At 37.3% G+C, this 17663-nt stretch overlaps 1 long non-coding RNA gene and 1 pseudogene across 2 annotated transcripts in view; one reads left to right on the plus strand and one right to left on the minus strand.

Moving 5' to 3' along the window:
- Positions 1–17663, minus strand: part of LOC306643036 — a 514834-nt gene that overhangs the window by 380746 nt on the left and 116425 nt on the right. The gene's annotated exons all lie outside the window — the stretch shown is intronic.
- On the plus strand, positions 6058–16542 carry LOC306642574 (5'-AMP-activated protein kinase subunit beta-2-like; annotated as a pseudogene). The gene is made up of 6 exons: positions 6058–6211; positions 10748–10913; positions 11834–11927; positions 12158–12290; positions 16266–16334; positions 16519–16542. The product of its transcript is annotated as a 5'-AMP-activated protein kinase subunit beta-2-like (transcript).

Raw genomic sequence — 17663 nt, forward strand, 5'->3', positions numbered from 1 at the left:
CTTGTTCTAGTTCATAAGAAATTGTCAGCTGTCAAGCACAATGAACTCCATAGGGAAAGGTGCTGAAAGTACCAGTCAAGTGTATATTCACTAATAGCTATTGTGCAACATGTTTATAAGTTTGGATTGCTGCCAATTTTTAAATCCAGGATAAATTTGAACAACTAAAAGGACATCCAACAAATACAAATGTATATAAGAGAATTAGAAATGTGAGAGCTAAAACTTCTTAATAACATAATTATTTGTTTTTTTTGTTATTGTTGTTGTTATTTTGTTTTTGTGGTGCTGGGGATTGAACCAAGTGCCTTGCGCTTGCAAGGCAAGCACTGTACCAACTGAGCTATATCCCCAGCCCTCACATAATTATTTGGACAGCTGCCTGTAATTTCACCTTTTCAAGAACTAAAGTACTGAAAGTTGATATTATTTCTTAGCTCTTTTTCCTTCTGTAATATTTATGATACAGGGAATTTGTCATCAATTAAAGTAGAACTAGTATTTATTGATCTGCAGATTATTCTTATTCAACTTAATTGAAGTTCTCTTAAATTTTCTCCTTTTATAATATAAACTTACCTCTGTTTTAGAATGTAAATGTATTGAATTAATAATCCTCTAATAATTCCTAATTATTACTAATAACACCCCAATATCCTCTTTAAAGTGTTTATTTTTAAATTTATTTGATTTGTATTATGTAAGGCTACCAACAATGAAATTATCACTCTTTCTCAACCAAGCTGAAAGCAAGATGTGAATAGAATATTTCACTCAAAACAACTCAAGATGCAAAGCCTTAGTTATTGATGCATATGTATTAATATTCTACTTTCATATTTTGCTCTTTATATTAATATCATATACATGTATTTATATACATTTATGTAAAATTTTTCCAATTGTATTAAATCTGGTTACCAAAGAAAAATGCATTCTTGTAATGCCAGAGAGTAAGAAAGTACTCAAAACAGAAACTGAATAAGCATATGTCAAAGGGACACCAGAGCCATCATATAGTGAAAAATTTGAACAATAAAATAGATAAGCTAGTATTAGAATATAAGACAAAAATACATGAGTCTATAGTGATATAAATAAATGATTAAATAAATAAATGAATAAATTAACAAATTATATAAAACAGACAACTCTCCCATACAAAAGAATTCTGAATTTATATAGTTTCTTCTCAAGGAGATGGAATTCAATTTTCTACCTCTTAAATGGGCTGCATAGATTGACTTCCTTCCAAAAGTTACAGTATGAAAACGATGAAAAAGTGACTGCAATAGAAAAATTTGAAAAATACCACTACAGCTAGGTGATCAAGATTAACCTCAATGTGATAAGTCATACTGACAGTATGTACCCTTGAAATGATATGACAAGAAGGTCACTTACTTCTGTGGTATTCCTCCCCTAAACCATAACCCAGTTTAACCATGATTAAAATATCAATAATCTCAAGTTGAGGAATATTCTACAAACTACCTGACCACCTCAGAACTTTCAAGGCCATCAAAAGCAAGGAAATTTTTAGCAACTGTCACAGTATAGAGGAGCCTAAGGAGATCTGTCATAAAAATGTAGTGGATATTCTGGAATAAAGAGAAGATCAATTTTAAAAATAGGTGAATATAAATAAAGTAGGCATTTTGATTAATAATAATGTGTCAATGTTGTTTTATGAGTTGTGACAAATGTACCATAATAATGTGTAAACAATAAGGAAAACTAGGTGTGGTATAGCCAAGAACTTTGAAATACTTTTGCAACTTTTCTTAAATCAAAAACTATTTCAAAATTAAAAATTACTTAAAAAAAAGAAAGGTATTTATTTGATTCAGGATTTGACCCAGAGTTACAATCTAGTAAAATTTTCTTAGAGGAAGAACATTAACTATACCATTCATTTCTATTACTATGTGTTTACCTGATTACTCTCGAATTAAGTTGATCTAATAAAACATAATCTAACTGAGCAGGAGGATTTGATAAAGTAAATAGAAACAGCAATGAGAAACTCTAGGCAGCATGAGGAATGAAGAAAACGTATACCCCACTTTGCTTTTTATGCTGATCCTGCTCCTTTGAAGTACTGGCCACAACCTCTCCTCATTGTAGTTATTTTCAGACCCATTTACTCCCCTTCATTCTGTAAATATTTTAGTATCAAGCTTTGTACCTTTCTTTGTAAACATAACTACTCCTGCAGTAGACTTTAGTATCTAGGTTATAACTTTCATCAACCCAACATATCAGTTAGGATTAGGTTTGGCTATATAACAGAAAAGCCCCATAAAATGATGTAAACAGGACTGAAGCTTATTTTCCTCTCATATAAAAAAGTCCAGAGGTAGACAGGCCTGATATATAACAGCTCCTTAATTCTTTTTTTCTGCTGTACTATTCTTAGCTTCCTCACGGTCCAAGGTTACTGCTGGATTTCAGCCATTCAATGAACAGTCACACAAAAGGGAGGAGAAATGTAAGGACATACCCTTTCTTTTAAGGAGATTTAACAGAAGTTCCATATAGAATTTCCACTTAGATCTCACTGGAAGAATGTAATCACATATCTAGCTACCAGGGAAGTTAAGAAATGTATCTGTATACAGAAAGATAACATACCAAGTTTATTGAAAAGGAAGAGGGAATAAATATTAAAGTGGGCCTTTACTGCTCTCTGTCATCTCATTTTTCAGTTCTGTAACCTTATTCCAAAGATTTTATGATCATCTCACTTACCTACACCTATGGTCATATTTAAGGCCATGCTAATAAAAGCAACATCACTGAAATCTCAATGTCAAACATCCTATTCTCCAAACCATCTCTTACCTACTAAGCTCATCCCCCCTGGTACATACTGCCATCAGTCAGTTCTTTGACTCCACTGGGTCCTCCATCAATCTGCTCTTCATTTCCCAGACCAACAGGTTTAAAATCCACCACCCAGCATTATAATCCCACCCTGCGATGCACTCTCAACTCCTTTGTTGCCCTTCTCCATACCTGCTTGTATAAACTTTACCTTGGTATATGCCTACACCCAAAAAACTAAATATGGTAAGACAAAAATACCAGTATGGTGAATTGGCTTGTCTTAAATTCATAACCACCAAACATACCTAGACCTTCAGTACAATCTTCCATTAACACTTAGATTTTCTAGTCAATTCTCTATCCTACTATTCTACTTGATTATTTCACACCTCCTACCTGTTCAAACATCAAATACTTATCTCCTCTCCTCAGTCAACTAATCACCTTGCTGCTGCTTTTTTTCCTCTAAGAGAACAGAAGCAAGGCTCAGGATATAGCTCAGTTGGTAGAGTGCTTGCCTCACATGCACATAAGCCCTGGGTTCAATCCCCAGTCAGTCCCCAGGGAAAGACAAAGGAATTGAAGGTGAGAGGGGGAAAAAGTAAGGATAACCAAAAGGAGGTACTCAGGCAGTCAAGAATTTGGAGGGGTGAGCAAGCAGTTGTGGTAAAATTGCACCTCTTCCCTTAAACTGTTTCTGATCAACAGCAAGAAGATGAGTTCATGAAGAAACAGAACAAAGAATGGGGGGGTGCAGTGTATATTAAGCAGATTTTTTAACTTCATAATATAAGAACGGACTTTACAACAAACAGTGATGCTCACTCAGAAACCATGGCCTGTGTGACTTGGCGTTCCCCAGGTTTGGCTACCTTCTCCATCACTACCCCTAAGTGGCATATCTTGTAATAAATGTAGTGAGCAGTATTCCTGTACTCTTCACTCAGCAAATGTCTACTGAAATCTTTCTCTCTACACATTGTGTGCAGAATATGAAAAGGGATCAAATCTGGATCTGTGCTGTTATCAGCTGTCAAAGCAGTGATTCTCACACTTTCAAATACACTTGTTAAAATGCAAATTCTACAAAAAACTCTACACCAAGAATACAAATAATCCAACCAACAAATTGGCAAATGAGATGAACACACACTTCACAGATCTACTAGCAATCAACAGATATATGAAAAAATGTTCAACATCTCTAGTAATAAGAGAAATGCAAATCAAAACTACCCTAACATTCCATCTCACCCCAATTAGAATGGCAATTATCAAGAATACAAGCAACAATAGGTGTTGGCAAGAATGTGGGGAAAAAGGTACACTTATACATTGCTGGTGGGACTGCCAATTAGTGCAGCCACTCTGGAAAGCAGTGTGGAGATTCCTTAGAAAACTTGGAATGGAATCACCATTTGACCCAGGTATTCCACTCCTTGGCCTATACCCAAAGGACTTAAAGTCAGCATACTACAGAGACATAGCCACATTAATATTCATACCTGCTCAATTCACAATGGCCAGATTGTGAATTGATGCCCCTCAATTGATGAATGGATAAAGAAACTGCAAATATATATATATATATATATATATATATATATACACACACACAATGGAATATTTCTCAGCCATAAAGTACATAAAGTATAATAAAATTATGGCATTTGTAGGCAAATGGATGAAGTTGGAGAATATCATGCTAAGAGAGATGAGCCAATCTCAAAAAACCAAAGGACAAATGATCTCACTAATAAGTGGATGATGATACATAATGGGGGGTGGAAGGGGTGGAAGAATGGAGGAAGGAGGGACTGTATAGAGGGAAAAGAAGGATGGGAGGGGTGAGAGGGGTGGGGGGAAGGGAAAAAAACAGAATGAGTCAAAAACTATTACCCTATGTAAATGAATGATTACACAAATGGTATGTCTCTACTTCATGTACAGAGAAACAAGATGTATCCCATTTGTTTACAATAAAAAAAAAAAGCAGATTCTGGTTCTGTACATGAGGATGGGACCTCGGATCCTGCTTAGATTGTAACAAGCTCCCAGGTGATACATGAATGCTGCTGGTCTGTATATATAACACATATTGAGTAATAAAGGTTGCTCATAGGGAACAATAAGTCCCATTAACATAAAATCTTGGACTCCTCCCAACCCTAGAATTGTCTGTGACATTTTTATACATTTTGTGTGCCTTCTAATGTTATCTTTTTTATTGCTCTTTCTCTTGGAGTTTATTTTTTCTGGAGTTAATCATTGCAAAAATGCTATTTCTTAGCTTATAAGAGCATTCTCCTTCCTCTAATAATTCACTAATTTGTCAGGGTCTATCTAATATTAGACACTCCATCTCAAATTATTCCCCAGGACCCAAATTCGGACTGACTAGTCCTTTCTGTGGCTCTGCACAGTATCAGCCTCGAACCTTGACGTCTAATTCCCTCTGCCTGGAGATGAAGTCCATTGTATTATTCCTCTCCTGGTCACCTCTCAGAGAAACACGGCTCACAAAATGTTTCGGCACACCTGAGGCCAGTGAGGCAGCCATAGAGAAAGCTATACCAGTCCTGTGGCACTGAGCCCCTGGCGTCCTCTGAGCTGTCCACTCGCCAGGCAGTGGGGGGGCCCACAGTTCTGGTGCTTCGGGAATGGCGTCCCCATGGGGCGGTCCCTGTACAGTGCTCCCATGAGGCGCTGGAGGCTGTGTGCACCCACCATCAAGGTGGTGGCAGCTAGAGAGGCCAGCGGGCCAGGGAGCCATTGTAGGAGGCGGCAGGAGTGGGCAGGCGTGGCCTCCCGCAATGGGCCTTGTAGCCATTTTAGGAGGAACCCCAGATCCCTGGCCAGGGGTGCGGCTTCAATTTCAATAACTTTATTGGTGGCCTTGCCTGCCCAATGGCCAATGAGCCCGTGGTCCCAGGAAGAGGGAGCGCATCACTGGAGGTGATGGGGGTGCGCGAGTGGGCTAGGTACTGAGGGACAGTCCCGAGGGCGGTTTTCCAGAGTCCAGGCGGCGGGACACCCAGGGGGCTTGTGGGAGTCCCTGTAGGCCGGGAGGTTGGGGACCAGGAGGCACGGTTTCCTGCGGCAGAGATTCCCTTCCCCAGTCCCCAGGCACAGAGGCGGGGCGGTGTGCCCCTGACATGGCTGCTGGGGTGTTTGTTCCCCACCAGTGTAGCTCTCCGCACCAAGTGGCCCCAGAATCTAGCTGCAGCCATGGAAAACACCACTAGCAAATGGGTGTCTGGGGAGCATCATGGCACTAAGGCTGCAGCGTGGAGGGCGACACAGCCATGCCCCAGGAAAGGAGCTCAATATCTTGGTAGGGAGCGTCAGCGACCCAGGCATCTTCAGCCTGCCGGGCTCCAAGGTACTCATCTCCGCGCCCCCTACCGTGGTGGTGCAGCTGATACTTGGTTTCCGGACTCCTCCTCCTTTCCTTGGCTCCTGTTCATCACACTAAACTGGGTTACAAGAATTTTTTTTTTCTTAATTAAAGGGATTTTCCGGGAAGGGAGACGTTGGATTGTAAATTCTTCTTGTGGTGCCGCCTCAATATAAGGCACACGTGAAATTCTTGTTTTCTTAATGGTTTGACCAAGCCTTGAGCCACATATTTAGGGCAGAAACCATGGACATTTCCCCCTCCCTCACCATCCTTGGTTCTTCTAACAATTTATAGGTTGTGAGCTTTGGTGGAAAACTTGAGGGGTTAGATTGTTTGAGCTACTGGCCCTAGCTCAGTTGCTTACGTTTTCCTTGAAATGGCTAAGTGATTTTTTTCCTAGAATTTTCTGTATGCATCCTTTTTGCTCTTTTAGGAACTCTGCTCTTTAGGTTCTTTTCCCCTTTGGCATGGCTGTAAGCCCCCACCACTTGTTAACTAGAATACTTGTGCCTAGACTTGGAGATCAATAAAGGGCATCATTTAATTGACTGTTCAGTTTTGTCCTTTATTTTGTAGTTGTGGTGACTGTGCTTTCAGGCAAGCTGTGCTTTCAGGCCAACTTCTCAAGTGGGAGAGCCAGTGATTTTCAGATAGCTCCACTCCACAGTAGTCCTTCAAAATTTTTCCTTAGCCTAAAAGCAACAATTTATCACTTCCTTGGAAACCTTGCTTTCAATCGAAAGAGTTACAGGAAGAGGTCAATTGTGTTCCCCACCTAACAGAAAAGGCAGATGGAACTGAGAGCAATGTGATTACCATCCTAATGTTTCTAAAAACTTAGAAGTGTCAGCATAAATACATTTAATTCTTTGTAGTAGGCTGTTCAGGGCTGAAATAGAAAAATGGAGGGATTGAGGCAATTGGGGGATATGTTTGAGGCTTTATAGAGAAATTAGTTTTATTTGCCACAGCAGTAGTGCATGGAATTTGGATGTTATGGTTTATTTTTTTGGATCCCAATTGAGAACATCATCATAGAGGGAGAAATAAGAGTGGTTGAAAGGGGCATTTCATGAAGCTTTTTCTCCATTCCTTTCTTTCCTCTCCCACTTCAGAACTTCTTCCTCATCATGTGGTCTGTCTACCCAGCTATCTGTATTTACTTCTTTAAAACTTTCCCAAGGTGATCAACCTCATTGTCTTTTTACCCCCTTTACTACATCAATGACTCAGGATTTAAGTACATTGTATTTGTCAAACCATGTTGGTGTCCTGAATTATAGCCAAATTGTTCTGTGTGAATTGGGGCCTATTCTGAATCATTCTTTCCCTCCCTCCAATCTTGCCATTTGGAAAACAAGAAAATGGTTCATATAATTCTTATACTCCCACCCAAATCTAAGGATTTTTGACTGACCCTTTTCTTCCCTCCGTATTTTACTAAAGCCTCTTCAAACTATGTTAATTGTTGCTTTGCCTCTTTTATCAGTGGTTCTGCCCTTTTACTTAAAGTAATCAACCTTTTTTCTAGTCAGCTACATTCAATCCTACCACAGAAATGTCATGTCATAAGTGGAAGGTCTTTGCTCCAAATGTTGGAGCATTAGTAGTTTGTGTCTTTCAGATTCTAAATGAAAAATCCTAAGTTGTAAAATAATTGATAGAAACAGTGGCAGTGAGGCCTCCATTGGATGCCATCCTTTTTCAGCAGACTAATTCAGTGGTTCTCAATCTTATTTATGTATTGGAATCACCTGAGATTTGTTTAAATACGGAAAATTTGAATCATTCACAAAGTAGGGAGAACAGCATAATGAACTCTGTGTACCTCTCACCAAGTTTAGAGATTGATCAAAGCATGAATGAATGTATATCATCCATACCCTAAACTACTATTCCTCCACCAATTTTTTTCCACCAATTTTTTGAAGCAAATTCCAGATGTCATAACAAATTATAATGTACCTCAAAAGATGAGGTTTTTTTTCTCTGTTTTAACATAATCACAATGTTATCTGGGATGATTTTAAAAATAGATTCCCAGATCCTATGTCTGAATCAGAATCTTAGGTTATTCTTAGGCATATGCAAAATTCCTGTCTAATGCAGCCTGTTAGACAGAATGCATTGCTTTTAGAATATGGATACTAGATTTTCTCTTATGCTAATTCCTTGTAATATTGTAAAATCCTCTTTAGTTTTTTTTCATGTTGGGGGCTGTGCCATGTGGGCTGGGCTGGGATGGTGCCTGATGGCCAGCCAGAGGTTGCTTTGATCATATTGGCAGTGAGGAGGTTAATTAACATAAGCACACTCAGGTGATTTATCATTGGCCATATTCAATTAAGTCCATGCACACAATGTGGGCACAGGTGTTCCCGAGTGTTCCTGCTTGTGTCTGCTAGCTTTAACCTTTGCTGTATAGGGCAGCTGGCTCCTCGCCTGATCTCAACTGGCATGGCCCCACCCTCCACCTCCTGGAGGGAATATAAGTGGGCAGTAGGCGGAAGGCAATTAGCAGCAGTAAGCAGCAGCAGCTAGAAGAGAGAAGAAGCAGCAGTAAGCAGAAGCAGCAGTAAGAAGAAGCAGCTAGAAGCAGCAGCTAGCAGAGAAAAGCAGCAGCTAACAGAGAAAGGCAGCAGCTAGCAGAGAAGAGAAGCAGCTAGCAGTAAGAAGCAGTAGGCAGTGGCAGAAGGCAGATCGTAGAGCGAACTGAGAACACACCTCTAGGTTGCACCCTTTAGTTCACAGGATGCAGGACACACCTCTAAGAAGAAACAGACCTTTAAGAAAGCACAGCAAACCTGTCTTTCTCTAAAACTTCCTCTCAGCAAAGTTTCTCTTCATCTAAGCAAAGTCTCTCTTCCTGATAAGCAAAGTGTCTCTTCCTCTAAGCAAAGCCTATCTTTCTCTCAAAGTCTCTCTTCCTCTATAAATTAGTGAATATAGAAAAAGTAGTTTATTTTCAGTCCATCTCCGATAAATACCCGCACAATTGTTACCACAGTCGGTGATATTTTCAGTTAATTAAGTAATTAATCTGTGCTTCTGGGACTGGAACCCAAGGTCTCATGCATTCTAGGCAAGTGCTCTATCATCGAGCTACATCCCCAGACCTTGAATTTTATTTTAGATCATGTGCCTGGTTTCTCAGACTGTAGTTTTGAGGAATAGCGAGAGACAGTATGGAAAATAGACTTTTCCATTCCCACCACCACCACACACAAAAAAATTCTAAGTAAATTAGCTGGTCTTTTTTTTTAATGCAATTTATTTTGTTTGGTAATATCTTTACTTAACAGTGTAATGTCCTTTTTATCTGTTACCAGTTTAAGGGAAGGCTTAGCAAATATTTTCTGTAAGAGACAACATGGTAAATATTTTACACTATGTAGATAATACAGTCTTTCACAACTGCTTCCATGGTGGCATGAAAACAGCTGTAGATAATAGGCATATAAATGAGTGTAGGTAATTTTCAGTAAAAACTTTATGAAAGCACCTGGCTTACTGGCTGCAGTTTGCCAATTAGTGGTCTAAAGGGATGCTAATAAAAAAAAAAATAAGGAGTTAATATTTTTCAGAATCCTGCAAACTTTATTTGATTATATATTTTGATTATATCATTGTTTTTGATCAAGGAAAATGTTTTTATTGTCTTTTGCTTTTGAGGTGCTAAAATTTGCATTCCTATACCTCAAGTAGAATAAACCTGTCATAGGTGAGCAAGTATGATTTCATAACCATTTTTGGTTCTAGTACTGTCTCTCACTAGCTAGGCCAAGTCCTCTACCACTAAGCTACTTTCCCACATATTATTTCTCCATTTTATAAAATCAATGTCCTTTCTTTAAATTTTAATTAATTAACTGATTAATCTGTGGTTCTGGGGCTTGAACCCGGTACCTTGCATAGGCTAGGCAAGTGCTCTGGCACTGAGCTACTTCCCCAGACCTTTAATATTAAATTTTATGTCTCTTCTTTGTGTAACTTATTGGCTAAAATAGAGTTTGTAATTTTTTATGAAGTTTGGTATCTGCAACTTTCTTTACAGTTGATGATTGCGATCTGTTTATAGTTGCTTGTGAAAAATATATACCTGACATAATTTTTAAAAATATAGCCATCTTTTGTTTTCATTTTTTTCTCTCTTAAGAGGTACTCAGAAGTGTGTTATAATTGCCTGCCTATGAATTAAACTGGCAGTAGGGAGTAGGGTTTTCTTTTTCCTTTCTCCTTTTTTAAGGGCAATCTTGAGGCTCTGAAAGGGTAAGTAATATATGCAAACTCAAAAGTTAGACTATGATTTATGCAGCACTTGCACATTAGCCATTTGATCAGTTTTGGTTCAAGATTAGTTGTTTTCCTATGGTTTCTAAAAATCTGATTTATTCTAATTTTAAGGCTTATTTCCTTAGCTGAGGCCTAGCACCTCTCTCTACTCTAAGAAGGAGAATGATCTTTTTAAGAATTCTTGAGTCACAATTTATTCTATGGATAACCTACTCCTTCTTACAGCTCCCTGGGGACCAAGAGTTTGTATCATGGCAGCAGGATTTGATGACTCCATAAAGCCCACCCAGCAGGCCCAGCCTACTGTTATCCACTGGTCTGAAGGAGGCAAGGAGATCTTCATTTCTAGGTCTTTCACTAACTGGATCACCAAGATTCTACTGAATAAGAGGTGAAGATAAGTGTCTTGGTTGAGTCTGAGGGGTCCAGGAATAGAGCCTGACCTGTTATCCTTTCTAATAGAAGTGAACAGGTTAGACTTCCCATCTCCATTCTCTAGATGCTTTCTTTGGAATATGTCCTATTCTGTGACCACTTAGTATCTATGGCATTATTTTTTAACCTCATTGTGAGTCAGATGCATTACCACTTAGAATATCATTACCTCAAGAGAATTTATAATAGCTTTGTGGGTGTATTCTTTAGGATGGTGTTACACAGGTCTTTTCTATGCTTGGAGGAAGCCTGTAACTGACAGAATCTGTCTGTGACTTCTGCACTAAAGCAAAATGCACCATAAAATTTGAGGTGGTAGTGTTATGTGGTACTTGCAGAGCAATGATGAATTAACTGATTAGTAGAATGGCCCAGATAACCAGATAGGTCATTTTCCAGTAAGGACTCACCAAAATATGGAAAGTACCTTAAGGACTCCTATATCCCAAATCTGTTAAGGTGCTTTTACTTGTGAGGGATCTGCTAGAGCAAAATAGTTATACCAAGATGAACCATTTTGGGAGATCATTGACTATTTTATTCTAGGCATTGGTTTAAGAAACAAAGTTGGGGCTGGGGAGATGGCTCAGCTGGTAGAGTGCTTGTCTTGCAAGCACAAGGCCCTGAGTTCGATCCCCAGTACTGCAAAAAAAAAAAAAAAAAAAAAAAGAAAGAAACAAAGTTGTTGGAAGGATTGGAAACATATGTCCAAGATGATATAGATAAAGAGATTGGATGTATACATTATTTTTTACACAAGGGACACAGTGGCTTAGGGATATAGGAAGTCATTGGAATAATACTATAATTACCACTTGGTTTTCTATATTCTGTCTTCTTTAAGGAACTTCTCTGACCTTATGTTTTCTTCTACAGCCATAATGACTTCATTGCCATCTTGGATCTTCCTGCTGATAGAGAACCAATACAAGTTTTTTGAGGTTGGACAGTGTGCTCATGACCATCAGAGGTAAGGCTTTGATCTCCAAAGGTCACCATGACTTAGCAGCCTCATTTTAACTATCATTGCTCTCTGAATTGATGGTAACAGTTCCCTTACCCTAAGGGATTCCTCTCAACAAAAGATAGAGATGCCAAGTGTGATCATTTGTAACCTTTAATAGATGCAGAGAGGAGGATGGGTGGAAGAGAGGGATTTGAAAAGGGAACTCAAGAATTTCTTTCTGCTTATTGTTTCAGCTTATTGTTTCTGCTTATGGTTACCAATCAGGTTGGCATGATGACCAATTTGACCCATGTCAAGAAATCCGATTTTGAGGTGTTTGATGCTTTAAAACTAGATTCATGGAAAACTGTGAGACATCTTGTTGAGGTAATTTTATAATATTTGCTCTCTTTTGCCTTGTCTTTCTTCTAACACAGAAGTTATTTTTAAATTTCCTTCTTGAAAGTAATTTTTAATTTTGTTTTTTATTTCCATTTCTTCTCAGGAATCTTCTGAATCATTTATATATGTGCACATATTTCTTATATAAACATTTAGATCCTATTCTTTATACCAAAAAAGTCTCAGTCTAGTGTACTTTAACTTTTTAACCAAGTATCTACAGTAAGACATTTATTTTGCATTGCAGCCCAATACACACATACACAGATATACAGAAGTGTAATATGTGGTATAACATTTGCCTTTATTCCTTGTGATGTATTCTTTTCTGTTTTTTAAAATATTTATTTATTTATTTGGGTACTGAAGTTGAACTCAGAGATCCTCTACCAACTAAGCTGTAACCACAACCCCTTTTATTTTGAAACAGGGTCTCACTAAATTGCTGTGACTGGCCTTGAACTTGAGATCCTCCTGCCTCAGCCTTCTGGGTCACTGGGACTACAGGTGTGTGCCGCAGCACATGGCTGGTATTGTATTTTTTACAGCCCAATAGTGGGCTATAGCCTATTATTTGAAAACTCTTTCTAGTAATATTTCAAGTTTTCCATTGACCTCTGGTTGTATCACCCAGCAGAGACTAGATGTGCCTTGCTTGTCTTACTAAGCTGCCTCAGCTTAATCTGCCAGTTTGATAAATCAGTTGGCAGTTCTGTAGCTTTATGAGACCCTATAAGTATAGTAGTCATTGGGGAAAAGTAGCTTAAAAAACAACAACCACACACAAAATATCAGGCAATTCTTTTGCATATAATCAAAATTTTGTAATTTTTTTTATTTAAAAAATTCCCTGGTATTGGAAAAGATCTCTATATACTTTTTTTTCTTGCAGTGCTGAAGATTGAACCCAGGGCCTTGTACTTGCGAGGCCACACTATCAGCTGAGCTATATCCCCAGCTCCTTTTGTTTCATATAATAGTATTTTTTTCAAGATCTTCATCTCTACTTAATTTACTGTGTCAGTAATACAAATATTCTCCAAACCACATTCATAATTACTGTTTTGCTACTTTACAGTAAGAGCTGTGCCTGTCTAAGGAACTGTGCACTGTATTTACACTGAATATTCTTCTCGCTTTGAATTCAAAACCCACCTCTGCTATCAAGTAGTTTTACCATTGTGGATGAGGCCCTCAATAATTTTGGCTCTGTATTCCATAACGGTAAAATCAGGGATTAGACTCAGTGTTTCTCAGCAATCACAAGTCCTGAAGTGGAACATATTAGTAATCACAGGGCATAAGGATGACATGTTGTTTCTAAAACTGCATAGTATAACAATTATTTAGAAAATTTTGGATGATATTATTTTCATTATATAAGCTCTCAAAGTTACCTAGACATTCTTTTTGACTGGTGGGCAGAGATTTAAAAGGGTTTAAAGATACCAAATTAAATTATGAGGCCACTGGTAACAACATTTTTGTATTATATGATTCTGGCAAAGCAACAAGTGAAAAATAGTCAATCATAACTATACAGAGAGAAGACTAGCATACTTTTGATATTTCTCTCTCACTTCCCTCTCTCACCTAATTTCCCAATCCATTCAGGTAAGCTTTAGAATACATTTTTATTAGGTTTTAATTTGAACTAAGTTTAGTGTAGCTAGTTACTTAACCAATTTGTATTTTTTTGGATGATTATGATGATGAAAAGGAAATAAAAAAAACTATTCTGTGTACTTCCAGCAGTGTTCTGTGGATTACATGACATAATAGCTGGATGTGCTTTGGAAAGCTTTTAAGACATTGTATAATATCACTGTATTTATTAATTTTGCTTTTGCTTCATATATGTTTAACTGAAATCAGTTCTTTAAATGAACTATTATACTCTTCCACTGGAGACTATAAAACATTTTTTAAAATCTTTAAACAAAAATCAGTTTTCTTTATTGTTAAATTTTTCCTTCTATTATGCATTATTTTTTCCATTTTTGAAGTAATTTACATACCACAAAATTTATCCTTTAAACTGTAGAGTTTCATAAGTTTTAGTATATTCAGAGTTGTGTAACATTACCACTAGTTCCAGAGAATTTTTATCATCCCCAGAAGAAACCCTGTACTCATTTGCAGTCACTTTCCATTTCTTCCTTTCTCATACTCCTATCAACCACAAGTCTACTTTCTGTCTTTATGGATTTGTCTATTCATGGTATTTTTTGTGAGACTCTTTCACTTAACTAAATGTTTCAGGATTCATCCAAATTGAAACATGTATTTATTTATGACTGAATATTTCATGGTATAGACATACCATTTTGTTTATTTGTTATTGATAGATATTTGTATTGTTTCTGTTTTTTGGTACCATAAACATTAACATACAAGTTTTCATGTGGACACATATATCTTGGATATATACCTGGGAATGTAATTGTTGAGTCACATGGTAGCTTTCTGTTTAACTCTTTGAAGAAATACCGAACTGTTTTCCCATGTGGCTATGCTACTGTAGATTCCCACTGGCAATGGGAATTCTGTAGTTTTAAAGTTCCAACTTCTCCATCTTTGCCAGTATTCATTAGTTTGTCATTTTAATGATAGCCATCCTAGTGAGTATGAAATGGCATCTTACTGTGGTTTTGATTTGCATATCCCTAATGGCTATTACATAGCTCTTGTTCTTACTTCTGTAGTCATTGTAGTATCGGAAATCTTAGAATTTGTAACCTTGTTATGTGTTGCTTGGGTAGGGGAAAAATGAAATCTAATTTGTTCACATTGTTTGAAAGTTTGCAAGGCCTCTTCATATCCATTATCTTTTTAGTTTCCTCAATAACATTGGAAATAGGGCAAGGATTCTTTTTCTTTTTATGGATGAGAAAACTGGCTGTGGTAAAGGCATTTTCCAAGGTTGTAAAGCTGATAAATAGGGTAGCTCTTTCCTTACCTCAAGACTATGACCCCTCTCCTCTTCATGGAATCTTGTTGCCATGTTAGGTAATTTTTTCCTTACACTACTTGACATTTGTAGACCCAATGGGTTAAAAGTTATAATCCATGACTTATATATTTAACATTAGTGGCCATGTATTTTTCTATGCTTTGCCCTAATTTTTGTACTTTTGCTCATGTTTGTGGAAATATCTTTTAGATATTTCCAGCTCACCCCCTGGTCCTTATGGTCAAGAAATATATGTATTTTGATCTGAATAGAGATTCAAATCCCCATCCACCCTTCTTTCTCACCTACTCCAATTTATTCTTAACAAGGACATTAATATTTCTGTAAGTATCCTGAGAATATTGTTGGAGGATCTGGGGAACTGTAGGATCAATTTGGCCAAATTTCAGTAATCCTAGAGTTTGGGATTACTATAAAGGTATATTGAGATTATAAATCATATACATATGAATAGCACTGAAGACTACTTTTATCAAGCCTGGTTTGTTAGCTTATTCAGGAACTGAAATCAAAGCTTATAGTTGTCTCTGTTCCTGAAAAAATCAGGACCACAGTGTATTCTAGAACTAATTTCTGAGATTTCTATTCCAACATGAGGTAAGGAATACTTATCATTTGGGGATATACAAAAGAGTTACCAGTTTTGTTTGCATATAATTGACTTCTGTATTTATTCTCATTGACTCTCACTAAGATTACTTTTGCCATTTAATGCAAATCTTCCATAGTTGTCGTAGGTAAGAATTTTGTTTTAGCTGTGTTAAGATTAGTAGATCTTGATGCTTAGGGTTCTGCCATGAACTGAGAATTTTCCAAATTTTCTGTAATAAGAATGTATTATTGATACATACTGGAGCAGATACACTATTGAAAGGAGATAAAGATAAGGTGTTCTTAACAGTCCCAGAAAGTTCTAAGAAAGAGTAAGCTGATGGTTTTTCCATACAACTAATGTATTATTTTAAATTTTTTTTTGTGTCTCTTAGTGTGATCCAGCCTTACTTCCTGAGCCCACCAATGTTATGCTGATCCATCTCTATGCATTATCTTTTAAGGCAAGTGGTGTCCTTGGTTTTTCACATCTCAGCAATATAAATGGTTAGAGGTAACATGTTGTGCAGTGGTTACTTGCCCAGCTACTTCATTTTACCCGAAGGTGACAGTAATGGTTAAGAAGAAATTACTTTTTAGTCAGTGGGTCATTTGTTTTTAATTTCATTCACTGTGTCTGTGTTCTAGCTAACTGACTTGTCCACTGATTGAATGGTCTATTTTATTTCCCAGTTTCTTTTTGGGTGGCTAGGACCTTTATACCACCTACTTATTTGTGTTGATAGTAGTAAGACATCATTTGCCAAAAGTCAGGTTTAGCTTCTAGTTCAAAGAACACTTGAATGTGATAGTAAGACTTCTTTCTCCCATTTTAAATGTGTAATTCAGCTACTTTTAGGTGCCACTATCATATATACCCAAAATCTTGCTTCTATCCTGTATAGTAGGTAAAGGAGAATGTGACCAGACTTGCCCTGTCCCCTCTAGCTCTAGAGTCCTCCTTACTTTCTCTGCTATTTTAGATTCTGGGATAAAAATTTCTGTTCTGTTCTATCTTCTTATTTCTGGGTTTAGGCCTTTAGAATAAAGTTATATAGCTCTGTGGCTGTCAAACTTAGCTGATCGTGATCAGAATGACCTGGAAAAGTTTGTGAGCATACAGATTAAGTGACTCCATCTCCAAAGATTTCAAATAAGAGAATCAAGATCCAGTCACATCCCTAACCCTTTTTGTGTTATTTTTATTTTGAAACAGGGCCTCACTAAGTTTCTGAGACTGTCTTTGAACTCATGATCCTCCTGCCTCAGCCTCCCAAGTCATTGAGGTTATAGCCATGCACCACCATGCATGGCACACTGCTTTTATTTCTTATATGTGTGTAGCTAGATTAGGGAAATCACTGGTAGAATGACTGTAATAGATTATATGGTAATATATAAAATTTAAAAATATATTTTTGAATTTAACTTTTATAATTACCTTGTGAGTTATTATTTTTAACCCCAGTTTTATAGATAAACTAAGGGTCAGAGAAGGTCAAAATTGCTAGTAATTAACAGAAAGGACTGAGATTCAGTCTCCTTATCCTAATTCCATGTTATATCCTCTGCGTCATCATGCCATGTTTACCAAATACGTCTTTCTTTGACCTGCTTCTCATTTCTACAAAAGTTTCACTGGGATTGTGTGTGCTGGTGTGTTTTACTATTGTTCAGATCCAGGGCATGTGCATGCTAGGCAATTACTCTACCCCTGAGCTCCACCTCAGCATTTTTATTTAATTTCAAGACAGGATCTTCCTAAGTTTCCCAGGCTTGACCTCAAACTTGCC

This window comes from Sciurus vulgaris (assembly GCF_902686455.1).
Source record: "Sciurus vulgaris genome assembly, chromosome: 13".
NCBI lineage: Eukaryota > Metazoa > Chordata > Mammalia > Rodentia > Sciuridae > Sciurus > Sciurus vulgaris.